Source organism: Chlorocebus sabaeus, unplaced genomic scaffold (genome assembly GCF_047675955.1).
Source record: "Chlorocebus sabaeus isolate Y175 unplaced genomic scaffold, mChlSab1.0.hap1 unalloc_scaffold_450, whole genome shotgun sequence".
Classification (NCBI taxonomy): Eukaryota; Metazoa; Chordata; class Mammalia; order Primates; family Cercopithecidae; genus Chlorocebus; species Chlorocebus sabaeus.
In genome coordinates this window covers 64,047-76,617 of record NW_027327760.1, presented here as the reverse complement: position 1 = coordinate 76,617, position 12,571 = coordinate 64,047, and the positions used below count along the sequence as shown (strand labels likewise).

General features: G+C 40.5%; 1 long non-coding RNA gene across 1 annotated transcript in view; it reads left to right on the top strand.

Annotated features, from left to right (window-relative positions):
• LOC140711276 (uncharacterized) overlaps positions 1-12,571 on the top strand; it is a 135,773-nt gene that overhangs the window by 87,209 nt on the left and 35,993 nt on the right. Inside the window, exon 4 of the long non-coding RNA XR_012092427.1 lies at positions 7,943-8,020. This is a non-coding gene — a long non-coding RNA (uncharacterized lncRNA). The remainder of the gene's footprint in view (positions 1-7,942; positions 8,021-12,571) is intronic.

Sequence of the window (12,571 nt, the reverse complement as noted above, 5' to 3'; positions counted from 1 at the left end):
CAGAATTTGAAGTTCCCACAGGTTCCACTGAATTTTTTCTTGGCCTTCAGGAGAAGTAGTTGTTTTTATTATTTTTTCAATTTATCCCTGAGCATAGGTAGTCGTTGCCTTCCATTCCACAGGACCTCAGAAACTGTTGTCCGAACAGTTGCTTTTCAGCAGCGTGCAAAGAGATAGAAAGATCTGGAATGTTGCTAGGGTATCCCAGTCCTCTCCTTGGGAAGAGGGATGAAATGGACAGGAGAACATGAGGGTCCTTGGGAGGCAGGTCAAGAGAGATAATGTTAAAAAAAAAAAAAAAAAAAAAAAAAGTTGGGAAGTCTCGCAGAAATGTGGACCTAAGTTAATTAAAAGACATTCAGTTGTGATGCTCACATTGCCTTCAAAGACGAAGAGCTTTCCTGTTGGACTCTGTGCCTGGCGGGGAACAGTGCCTCATTTTCAAGGGCCTGAGTTCCCAACCATGGGTTAAACAGAATCCAATGGTGGCCACTGGGGGAAGGAAGCGTGGTGAAAATGGACCTGGCAGACTGTGTGCCGCTGCTGCTCCTCCTTCTCCTCCTCCTCACTTTCTCTGCTGCTTGGGCACCTCTAACTGTCCCACACAATCAACTGGCGAGCTCACAGGTCTCTGTCTCACTGGCTGACAGTGGCCCTGATGAAATGTTTCACCTGAAGACTTCACATCCCTCTCCCATTAGATAGTAATTGCACTAGGGCCGTAGGGAGGGGGGCACTGGTCTGCTCGGCCACCACTGGAAGCAGCTTTTGTTCTGGATGGTTTCAGCTTGAAAATCTGCCCGAAGAATGCTTTCCTTTCAAAGGATTGGGAAACCCTATTTCGGCCTGGGTACAAGCTGCCTTCACTTCTGAGTGGGGCAGGCAGTGGGGAGGGAGCATCCCATCCTTCCTGTTCATAGACCATCCTTTGTTCAGCAAGAGGAACCAAGGGCAGACATCGCCACCAAGGAGTGGCCAGCTTTCCCTGGTCCCTTCTCTATGACATATATAAAATCTGTAGGCTCCCCATGCATGTGTATATCATGTGAATATCATATTCTGCACTAGGGCTAAAGATGGAAAGAGGAATAAGATAAGCTTTTTGTCCTCAGAGAATTCACAATGAAAGGGAAGGAGTACAGGAAGATACACACATAATTACAAAACAGAGGTCTATGTGATAGTGTGAAGACACAAAAAAGAGAATATAAGAGAAGCTTTCACAGAAGGAGAAAGGGTGGTGTTGGTTCTGGAAGTGGAATGAGTAGGAATTTGGAGATTAGCCAAGGGGAAAAGGCAGCCCAGATAGAAGCAACTGCATGTGGAAAAGTAGGGAGGCGTGAGGAAGTTATGCCCTATGCAATCACTCCTGCTCTCTGTAAGAAAAATTAAGGAGAAAGTCCAACTTGTATTTATTCCTGTAATTTTTTTTTACATCATCCTAAGTTTCAAGTGCAAGGGTGTGGTGAGTAACCATAGATTTATCCTACCTGGATCTTGCAGTTTATGCCAAGAGACAGACAAACAAATAAACAGGTGCATCCATTACAGCTCGGGACAGGTGCTTTGAAGTAGGCAACCAGAGTTCTGTAATAGATAACAGAGGAGGATTTGCCCAAGTCAGGATGCTAGTGAGGCCTCTTGGAGTCGAGGGGAAGAATCAGCCATTGAGGAGCCTTCCAGTCTAAAGAAACAGCCTGTGCTATGGTCCTGAGGCAGAAAGAAGTTTGGAAAATTTGAGGGAATAAGAAAAGGCCAGTGTGGATGGAGGTATAGGGAAAGAGGTTACATATAGGAGATGCCTTTGATGAGATGTTAGGGACCAGATCATGAAGGGACTTCTAGGTCAAGGCAAAGGGTCTGGGGTTTCTTCCAAGTGCAAAGAGAAGACATGGAATAGTTTTAAACAGGAAAGAGACATAATCTGAATTTATCTGGGAAAAAAAAAACTGCTGGCTTTTGTATGGAGAATGCATTTGAGAAAACCTAGAGAAAAAATTAGATCAATAAAGAGGACTTTGCCTGTACCCCAGGGGCTCCACCAAAGGTAGCAGCAGTGGAAATTGAAGAAATGAATGGGTTTATGATATTAATTTGTCATTCTGGTTCTGTTTCTGGTGTCACAATACTTTCTCTTTTTTGGATGTCATAATTTAAACTCCTCAGAGAATAACACATCACTTATCTTTATTCTTCTACAGTAACAAGTACTTGACATGTGTCCTTGGTCTAGAAAAGGAGGAGCCACAGATGGCTGAGGTGAAGGCTCCAGCTCAATGGCCTGTCATTACAAGAGGCTCTTGGAGCTTCTGATCTTCTTTGCCTGTCTCTATGCCCAACTCTGTCTAGAGTGTGCACCTCGATATAGTTTTAAAAAACAGCATGGAGAAAGAGAAGTTGAGGTCAGTCTTTCTCCTCCAATCACAGAGTATCCATTAAAAGCCATTCCCTCCATAGAGCCTTTTCTTGCTTCCTGAGATCTCATAGAGGATTCTCCTGGGACCAGCTTGCTCCAGGCATTTCTGCAGGTGGTCAGAGCTGGATTGGACTGTTACATTGTCTTCTCTCCATCCTTGACCTTGAAGCCTTTCAGATTATCCTCCGAGCACTGCTCCAAAAGCCCAAGAGTGCATACAGAAGGGAATCAAAAACGCTCAGGGTGGTTTATAATGTATAATCTAGCTCCTTCAAAAACTCTCGAGGGAAGCCTCAGTCATCTTCAGGTTCCTAACTCACTCCTAAGAAAGTCTCCACACAACCTCCCCTTTTGATAAATATAAAGATTTAATTTATGTCATGTGCTCTTTGATCCAACTTCATTAATCTTTCATTATACTTTGCAATGAATGGAAGACAATTGTGCTTGTGTATGTATGTGTGATCTTCAGTATACAGAAAACATTAGCGGTTATAAAGCACTTTCCCATACATTTTCTCATTTAGTCCTTGCTACAACCCCATTTTACAGATTTAAAAATGACTCTCAGAGAGACAAAGTTATTTGGTTATCGGCATACAACTTATAAATTCCAAGAAAGTAGAGGCTGTGTCTGCATTGTTCTTCATTATATCTCCAGAGTCTGGTACAGTGTCTGACACATAGTAGACATTTGATAAGTATTTGTTGAGATAATTAATGAATTAATGATGCCTTGACACACCTGGGATTAAAATTTTTAATTCTAACCTCTGTATCCACCATGTATTGATTCCCTCTGGTAAAACAGTGGGTCTACCTACAGAACTCAGAATAAATGAATTATTCAACTCTGTCTTGTTTTTTAGAAACATTTTTGTGTTATACACATCAAATCTATGCCCTGTATTAGTAACTCTACCCATTTAGTAATTTGTAGATTGAACAAGCCAGGCAGAGAGGAATTCCCAGCCCATGGGTGTCTCACTGTGCTCTGGCTCCATGTCCCTTTGTGGCTCTATACATCTCTTCTCTCAACTCCAAACCGAAAAATATGCCTGTGTGCTCACAGGGTTTTCAACACCATTTTATGGAGTACACAGTCAGACTCCCTGCATAAGTTCAGGATTGTCTTTGGGGGCTTTTATTGCCAAAAGTGGTGTTTTAATGCATAGTAAGAGGCCAGGTTCAGTGGCTTATGTAGATAATCCCAGTGCTTTGGGAGGTCAAGGTGGGAAGATTACTTGAGCCCAGGAGTTTGAGACCAGCTTGGGCAACATAGTGAGACCTGTCTCTACAAAAAAAAAAAAAAAAAAAAAAAAATCTGGGCATGGTGATGTACACCTACAGTCCCAGCTTCTCGGGAGGCTAAGGCAGGAGGATCACTTGAGCCCAGGAGATCAAGGCTGCAGTGAACTGTGATCGCACCACGGCTCTCCAGCCTTAATGACAGAATGAGACTTTGTCTCAAAAAAAAAAAAGAAAACATAGTAAGGGCCTCTGATAAACTATATGTCACCATAATGTTCTTAGCCATTGCTAGGTTTCCAAAAGGAAGAAAGAAAGGAAGGAGAGATGGATTCACAAAAAGTGGTGCTCTTTATTGCATCAATAGGGGAACAGACAGGTCACCCTTCTACTCAAGAAACCTCAGAGCAGCCTGCTGCTTAGTTGACTAGTTTTTTTCATTTATTTCTGTAGAATGAGAGAAGGTTGATTGTACATTAAATCCTTGCTGACCTGTGGCTAGGAGCTGAGTAGGCTGACACATCACACCAAGTCTTGGTTATTCATGTAAATATGATCTACTTAATGATTGATTTATCCTCAGAGAATTTTGAGTCCCAGGCCATTTTTTTCTTGCCCCTTTCCCCCACTAATATTCTTGGTAAATAAAAATAGAGTGGTTTTATAAACACTCTTTTAATAAACCCCAGAAACTGAGCCAAGACTAGCATCTACAATCCCACTTTCGGGAACAGGCCCCCTTTCCTCAGATCATTATTCCTTGTGAAAATACCACATTCAGTTAAACAGACTTGCTGGTGTGGTCAAATAAAATGGTAAAACACAAAATAAAAAACCTTTTGTATGTAGAAATGAATGAAGTAAAATAATTCTCCTGCCAGCTCAAATACATCTAAACATCTCTGGAGTTCCATGACCTTCAAAATAAAGATGAATTTGTGAAGATTAGCAGTGACAGCCATGGGAAGGAGAGAAGGATAGCAGAGCCTAGCCAAGCCTTTAATGAGGAAAAAAGAATTCAACCATTGAGAAGTCAGAGGCCCCAAATCCTGCATATAGCAACTGAATATAATATAAGCTCCCCATATCCTGCTTGTTACCACTGTGCCCTCACTTTAGAAAGGCCATATTTCTAAAACAGAATGAAAATCTTATGCTATCCATATATAAAACATATTTTTCAAATTATGAAAGAAAATATATGACACACATATAACATAATAAAACACATTTAACAAAATTATGTATATTAAAATATGTGTTAATATATACCTATATATAGGACACATATATAACCTAATAAAATATATTTAACAAAATTATATCTATTAAAATATATGTTAACATATACCTCTATATATAATATATTAACAAAAAAGTTTAATATGTAGGCAAGCTGAAAGTAAGATTATGATGGCAAACATATATTTAATGCTTGCTATGTGTCAGGCACCATCCTCAGTATTTTGCCTATATTAACTTATTTGATTCCTACAACTCCATGAGAAAGTTATTGTCACAGTTTTATAGCTGAGAAAACTAAGGCATGGAGAGATTCAGCAACTTCCCCAAAGTTATACAGCTAGTAAGTGGCAGAGCTGTTTATTTTAATTCCAAGTGGTCAGAATCTAGATTCTACACTTTTAATCATTACTCAAAGAGCTCAAAACGGAAGTTGAAAATAAAATTTCTTACAGACATGTTGGAAGTGGAATACTCCTAGGGCTTAGGGAAGTATCAGCTATGCAGGACTGATGTTGAAAGCACTATGTGTGCTGTAAAGCTAGATCCTAAATTCTGCCTAAATCTAGGTGCTGGGAAGTTCTGTCTTGATAAAACACTAGGAAAACTCTATCCACCAGGTCAGGTATGTGGAACTGCAGAAGAGGGGAAAGTCACTTATGAGAAACAGAAACCCCAAGACCACCCTGTCCAATGGCAGGTTCCAAATTAATGCTACCTATATAATACAAGAATGAGAAATTAACATAAAAACTGGTCCACAAGCAAACTTTGTACCTCTTCAAAGGGATGCCCCCTATGAAAAATAACTCTCCCTGAAGATGAACTCACAAGTACATAATAAACTTCCATGAAAGACTGAGCAAATGCACAAGAATAGAAATAGTTGAGAAATCTGAAAGAGATTTTTAATATGCATTTTAAAAATATTCATGAGAAAAAGAAAGAAATGTGCAAAAGTTCTTGGGAAAAAAAAGTGAGATTTTTTTTTAATGGCAAATACAGGTTCTAGTAATGAAAAATATAGTCACTAAAAATACTTTAGAGCCTGAATATATGAGTGAAATAGCAAAGTGACCTCCCGACATTTACCTCTAATTTACTAATTTTCCCTCAGGGAAACACTTTTCAAAAAGATAAAGACATTAAGCATATAAAAGAGAAGATAAAAAGACACGGAGATAGAATGAACAACCCAACATGTGGGCAAGAGGTATTATTTGAAGACAATGGTAGAAATATTTTCAAAATTAAAGAAAATTATAAATCCTTAAGTTGAAAAAGAACATGGAATCCAAAAATGATAATTAAGCACAAATCTGAACCTAAACACATATCATTGAAACCACACTACATGAAAATAAAGATAAATTTACCAGAAAGAAAAGACAAATTACCTTTAAAGCAAAGATAATTAGATTATTAACAGATGACTTCTCATAAGCAACAATGGATTCCAGAAGACAATGGAATAATATCTTCTCTGTGCTTATGGGATACGATTATTATTTTAGCTTTTTATATCTTGTTAAAGTTTCATTCTTAAATGATACAAAAATAAAGATATGTTCAGACTTCCAAAAACTAAAAATGTTTACTACTAAGGCCTTCATGGAAAGAAATGCCAAGGATATACTTTAGCAGGAGCAAAATTTAACCCAGAAAAAACAAATGAAGTGCAAGAAGCATTGATGAAAAAAGAAACATATGGAGAAATTTAAGTTAGTATTGTTGGTGGAAATGCAATGCCCTATCGGCAATAATACAGATGAGGGAGAGTCACTTTGGTATTAAGAAGTCCTGAGGTACTTGTCTAATTCAGAGGAAAACTTCACTGACAAACTTCACACTGAAAATTATGTCATAAATGTAATGGTAAAATATGCTAATTGAATACAATAGTATTTTTTAGTCTGTTAACCAATCATTTGTGAATCCCTTGAAATATTTTTTAAAAATATGGATTTCCAGTCCCCCTAGATGGTTCTCATTAAGTGTATTTTGAGTAAGCCTCTGCTTCTGTATTTTTTACTCCACACCCCACACCCACTAATTTTGCTGAGCAGTCATTGTTGACAGACGAGGTCAGTGGGGCACACCATCTGGGTTCTTCCTCCTTGGGTCTCCAAGATGGAGGGACAAGCTGTAAGCCAGAACACACTGTAGAAACCAGTGTGCCATAAGGAGAAGCTCCCTGGGCAAGTGTCCTGAATTTGTAATGGGGAAGGTCTCTTTATTCTCCCTGGCATGTAATGTTTTTTCAGGTGATAGGTTTAAGGAGGTAATTTAGTAGATCCCAATAATCGGAAACAAATTATTTTGAAGTGACGATTTAAATTGGGTATTGGCAGGAATTAAATATTTAGGCATAATGAGTATAATTGAGTATCAGGAAGTGTTTTTTACAATGATGTAATAACTGTTGGCATTCTGTGTGTAATAGCAGGAAGGTTTAAGTGTTTGAAGTGTTTGAACAGCCACTGCTTGTGAGAAAGTGCTTTTAGAAAACATGTAAAAGTTATTAGCTCCCTTTTTAGCTTGTGTGAGAAGCAAAAGTCAATGCCTGAAAGTCCCGTGAAAATACAGCTTGGCTCTGACTAAAATTTGATGTCACTTCCCAGATCCTTGAGTAAAAGTCTCATGACCTATTTATGAAGAATTTCAACTGGTGGGGCCCAACTTCCCCAAACTCAGCAATAGATGCCCTACATATGAAGAGGCATGCAAGGCCTATATGCAAAGCAAATCCACCTCTTTTTTTATACTGGTATACTGAATTTGGGAGATTTTTTTTTTTTAAGTGTGTAGTGTGTTATATTAAAACCCTCCCTCTTTATTTGAAGACCTCAGAGTATGGAGCAGTTGGGATTTAGAAACCATGACCTTTACCTATAGGTTTGAGCATACCTAGTATTGGATTAGAGAAGAACGATCCCTCAGTTCTTCCCATTGTAAGCAACCCTAAAAAAGCAAAGTCTTGCCAATTCAACCACAATGTATTGCTATTACTACTGTGAGTGTTTCTGCTCTCATTAGACTCTGAACACCTCAAGAGTGGGAGATTGGTCTTGTTAATCAGAGAAACTCCAGGTCTAGCCTAGTACCTGGCACATGGTGAGTACCCAATAAATTTATGTTTTTGAGTGAGAGTGAATGAATGAAGCCCCGGGGTCAATGTGCTTATTGTTATCTCAGGAAAAAAAAAAATTATTTCCTCTCCTCTTTAATAATCCTCTGCCCTATGTAGCTTGGGCTAGTTCAGGATTTGGTTCATACAGATCTGTGCTTTCCAATATGGTAGCCACATTTGGCTATTTATATTTAAATGAATTAAAATTAAATAAAATTTCAGTTCCTCGTCACACTAAACACAGTTTAAGGGCTAATAGCCACATATAACTAATGGCTACTGTATCCAACGGCATAGCTATAGAACTATGCAAAAGGTCTATTAGATAGGGCTAGTAAAACTCCTAACTGAGACCCCTAGAGCTCTTCAGCCATCTCTGAATCTACCAGTTATTAATTTTATGACTGGGTGAACCACTCAATTTCATATGCACAAGCTGTTCCCTCTGCCTGAAACACTCTTCCCTCTTGTGGTATCCTAGTTAATTACTTATCATCTTTTAAGTCTCAGCCCAATCATTCTATCCTCAGCTAGGTCAAGGCCTTTCATAGTACCTTGTCCAATTCCTTGTCAAGGTTGACATTTTATTTATTTTTATGTGACTACTTGATTAATATCTGTCTTTCGGGCCAAATTGTTAGACTTGGAAGGACAGGAGCACGTCTGGTTTTGTCCAGAATGGTATCTCCAGTGCCTAGCAGAGTAAGTGGCATGTAGTGAAGGCACAATATTTATTGTACAAATCAATGAATAAGCCATCACTGTCTTTGCCACAGCCACTGCAAGTGATTGGTGCTCCGCTGGACTGATGCTCAGCTGAGACACTCAGGTAAGGCTACATATTTTTCACTGGATCATCATTTCAATTGCTCTCAATGTTCATTACCTTTCCTTTTTGCTTATGTTAAATATTCCCAACAGCACTCCTGCTGGTTCACCAGCATGGTTAAGACTTTCAAAGTGAATAAATTGACTGTGCCAATTGAACATTCACAAAGTTGGAGATGAGCACAGCATTCCATTTAGGCTTTGAAATAGGCACTATTAACCTTTATATACAGAAGCCACTCATCCAAACTCTTCATCAAGTCAAAAACCTGATACTGATACCTTGAATGGTTTTCTGGAAACTCCCTACTTCCAGGGTTTAACATCCAGCCCCACTCTCAGGATTATGTATGGGAAGTTAGAAAACATATACGTCAATGCTCAAAAATTCTATTAATAGCCACATTTCTTCCAAGTGCCCCAGAGGTTTGCAACTGTCTGAGCATTCCTGAACATCATCCTAAGTCTCTTGTTTTAATAGAAACTAGAGGAAATGGGGGTAGTTCCAGCTGAATGTCCCCTGAAGTGCTCAGGTCTGCACATACCACAACCACTGAGTACAGGCAGACCAAAACAGCAACAGAAAGGGCCGCCCACTTGAGCTCCTGTGAGCCTTCATGTCTGAGTTCATGTAGCTCTCACTCAGAAACGGAAGTGGAAAACCAAATAAAGTCAACTCCATGGAGGTCCTGGGGACTTAACACTGAGCAGCCACACGAATACCAGAGTGATGCATCATGATTCATATTATTACAATAAATGCCTAAGAAAGAAATAAGGATTTGGCACTTAGTATAAAGCATTGGCAAGACAGCTCAAAGTTTTCTGCCTGTTGTAAAGTATAGCCTGGGACATTTTCATTCATTGAGCAATATGCATTAGCAATGTTATCTATGGTAGTAAAGGAGTTACTCATAAAGCTTTATTAAGTGATGTCAAGACTCCTTCCTCCCCGTGTTCTTTTCTTCTCTGGGAGAGGCTTTAGAAAAGACATTAAGTTTTTATTTCTTTTCCCAGTGTGTCTACACCAGCCTGATATTAGAGGATGAAACACATAGCTAAAGAATTAACAATCTAGAAATCACCTTTCCCAAAGTGATTCACTTTGGGAAAGAAGTGCTGGGAAAAGCAAAACAGGTACCCTCTTGATTTAATACTGTTCCTATTTACAGAATAGGCTCTGTAAAGGACAGAAACAAGTCACATCAAAGAACATTCTTTACAGCAAACATTTAGGGAATAATGGGGAAAAAAACAAACTCCAGCTGGTTCTCTAGGTCTTCATGAGCATGGGAAAGGGTGCGATGCCTCACCAGAAAAGGGTTTTTTTTTTTTTTTTATTTTTTTTTTCACTTAGAAAAACAAAATAATTAAACTTGCATCTCCATGGTGGCTCAGCCGACTGGTGGTGGTCCAGCAAACACATCCATGCTGGTTCACTTTGTGATGGACACATCATTGCTGGCAAATCAACTGTGTGATGACTTGTGTCACTCTTCAAGGTGGTTGAAATACATAGGGAAGGTGTAGGCTATTTATCTTATACACAGAGTGAACACCTCCCTGATGGATGGCCTTATGGTATGGATTCTTGGTTTAGAATCAAAGACTTGAAAGGGATCTTGGGAAAAATTCGCCTTCTTTTCTCCCTGCTAATGTGAGAGTTGCCTCGACAGCATCTCCCACAGTTTTGCAGATCTACATTCTCAATCAACAGGAGTCAGAGGAGAGATCAAGGAGAAGAGGAACACATTTGGAGGGCAATGACTGTCCACAGCAAAGAAAGGCCTTCCACCTTCTCTCCCCAGGGTTCCCCACTTCCTCACTGTCTCGCCTGCCTTTAGGTTTTTGCATATGGGATTCTTTCTAATTAAGACCCACTCCACCTCCAATTTATCAACATCCTTGCCTGGCTAATTCCTACTTTCCTTGTAGGCCATCCCTTCTGCCAAGAAGCCCTCTCTGACTTGGCAAGATTAGTTCAGGTGCTGCCGCTCCTCTGGCTCCTCCCACTAGGGTGACCAACTGTCTGTTTGCTTGGGACAGAGGGACTTCCTGGAATGTGGGCTTTTAGTGTTAAAATCAAGATAGTCCTGGACAAATCAGAACAGTCACCCCACCTCCCGTGCTCCCTGTGCTGACCTTCCTCAGACTTAGTATCTTCTATTGTCACTGCCAGTTTGCTTTTAGCACTGTAGACTGTCACTTTCCTGAGGGCAAGGATGGTGCCATTCATCTCTGTTATCCTGCTAGCAAAGGTTTAACACATGAACAAGTAACCAAAAGCCACAACTGCAATAGCTCCTCAGTGCTAGATAAATGAATGAGTGAATGTAAAATCCACGTTTTTTTTTCCAAGAGGTCTCTCATTCCTGCTTCTTGTCTTTGCGGTCCTTCCTTAAATGCAGGCATGGTTCCTAAGATGTGCTGTGGTACCTCCCCAGCCAGCACCTAGAACAGCTCATGTGTGCTTGCCAGAGGCTCCTGCATACAAATAAGGCACTCTTCTTCCCTGCTCCCAGTCATCATTTACCCTTAGTTACTAGAATAAGACTAAGGCCTAGGAAACATTTTTATTATTGCTCATTTCTTTGGCTACCATTAATTGAGAGCGTATGTGTCAAGGACTATGCTAGGTCCTGTCATTCATTTTTAGATATAATATACCATTTTCCAAATAAGGACTCTGTAGCTCAGAGACATTAAACAAGTTGCTCAAAGTCCCAGTGTAATGGAACATCCGGTTACAGGTGACCAGGGCTAGAACCCAAGCCAAAAACGTGACTCCGAGCTTATGCTTTTAGCCACTATCCTCTACGGCCAGATGCTTCCTGTAGCGTTATGGGGAGTCAGTCTAGGGAAGACTTTGCTGTCCAGTCCACAGCACGGTAAATTGAGGCAAGGGAAACACAGGGCCTGTTTCTTCATCCCTTGCCCATTACTCAGACTGAGCTTGGCTCCTTTTGGTTGAAAGGAAGAATGGTTCAGAAGAGTATACCGGCCGGGCGCGGTGTCTCACGCCTGTAATCCCAGCACTTTGAGAGGCCGAGGCGAGCGGATCACAAGGTAAGGGATCGAGACCATCCTGGCTAACACGGTGAAACCCCGTCTCTACTAAAAATGCAAAAAAATTAGCCAGGCGAGGTGGCGGGCGCCTGTAGTCCCAGCTACTCGGGAGGCTGAGGCAGGAGAATGGCGTGAACCCGGGAGGCAGAGCTTGCAGTGAGCCGAGATCGCGCCACCGCACTCCAGCCTGGGCGACAGAGCGAGACTCCGTCTCAAAAAAAAAAAAAAAAAAAAAAGAAGAAGAAGAAGAATGAACTTCAGGGAAGCCTGACACAGAGGTCTTTTGAGAGAACTGAATAAACAGCTGATAAAACAGGAAGGGTCTCAACCCTTTTATCTGATGATAACTGCGAAGCTGCGTTGGAGCGAGGGTAGTCCTCCTGTTCAAGGTAGCAAAGTCAGACAGTGGCACCGACAGGCCTGCAGCCCTAATCCCCTGACTTCCTGCCCATGTTTTCCCCCTACCTTCTACCCCCATTCTACGACTATAAAAAACACACAAGGCTCTCTTTACCACATTCCTCAGGTTTTAAAGCCACTGCTCCCGCTGTCCTGCCTCTCCACTCCTAATTCTTTTTTCTTTCTTTTTAACATTTGAGGAAGAAAATGTTATGGCTAACTGCATTTGAATTCCACAATGT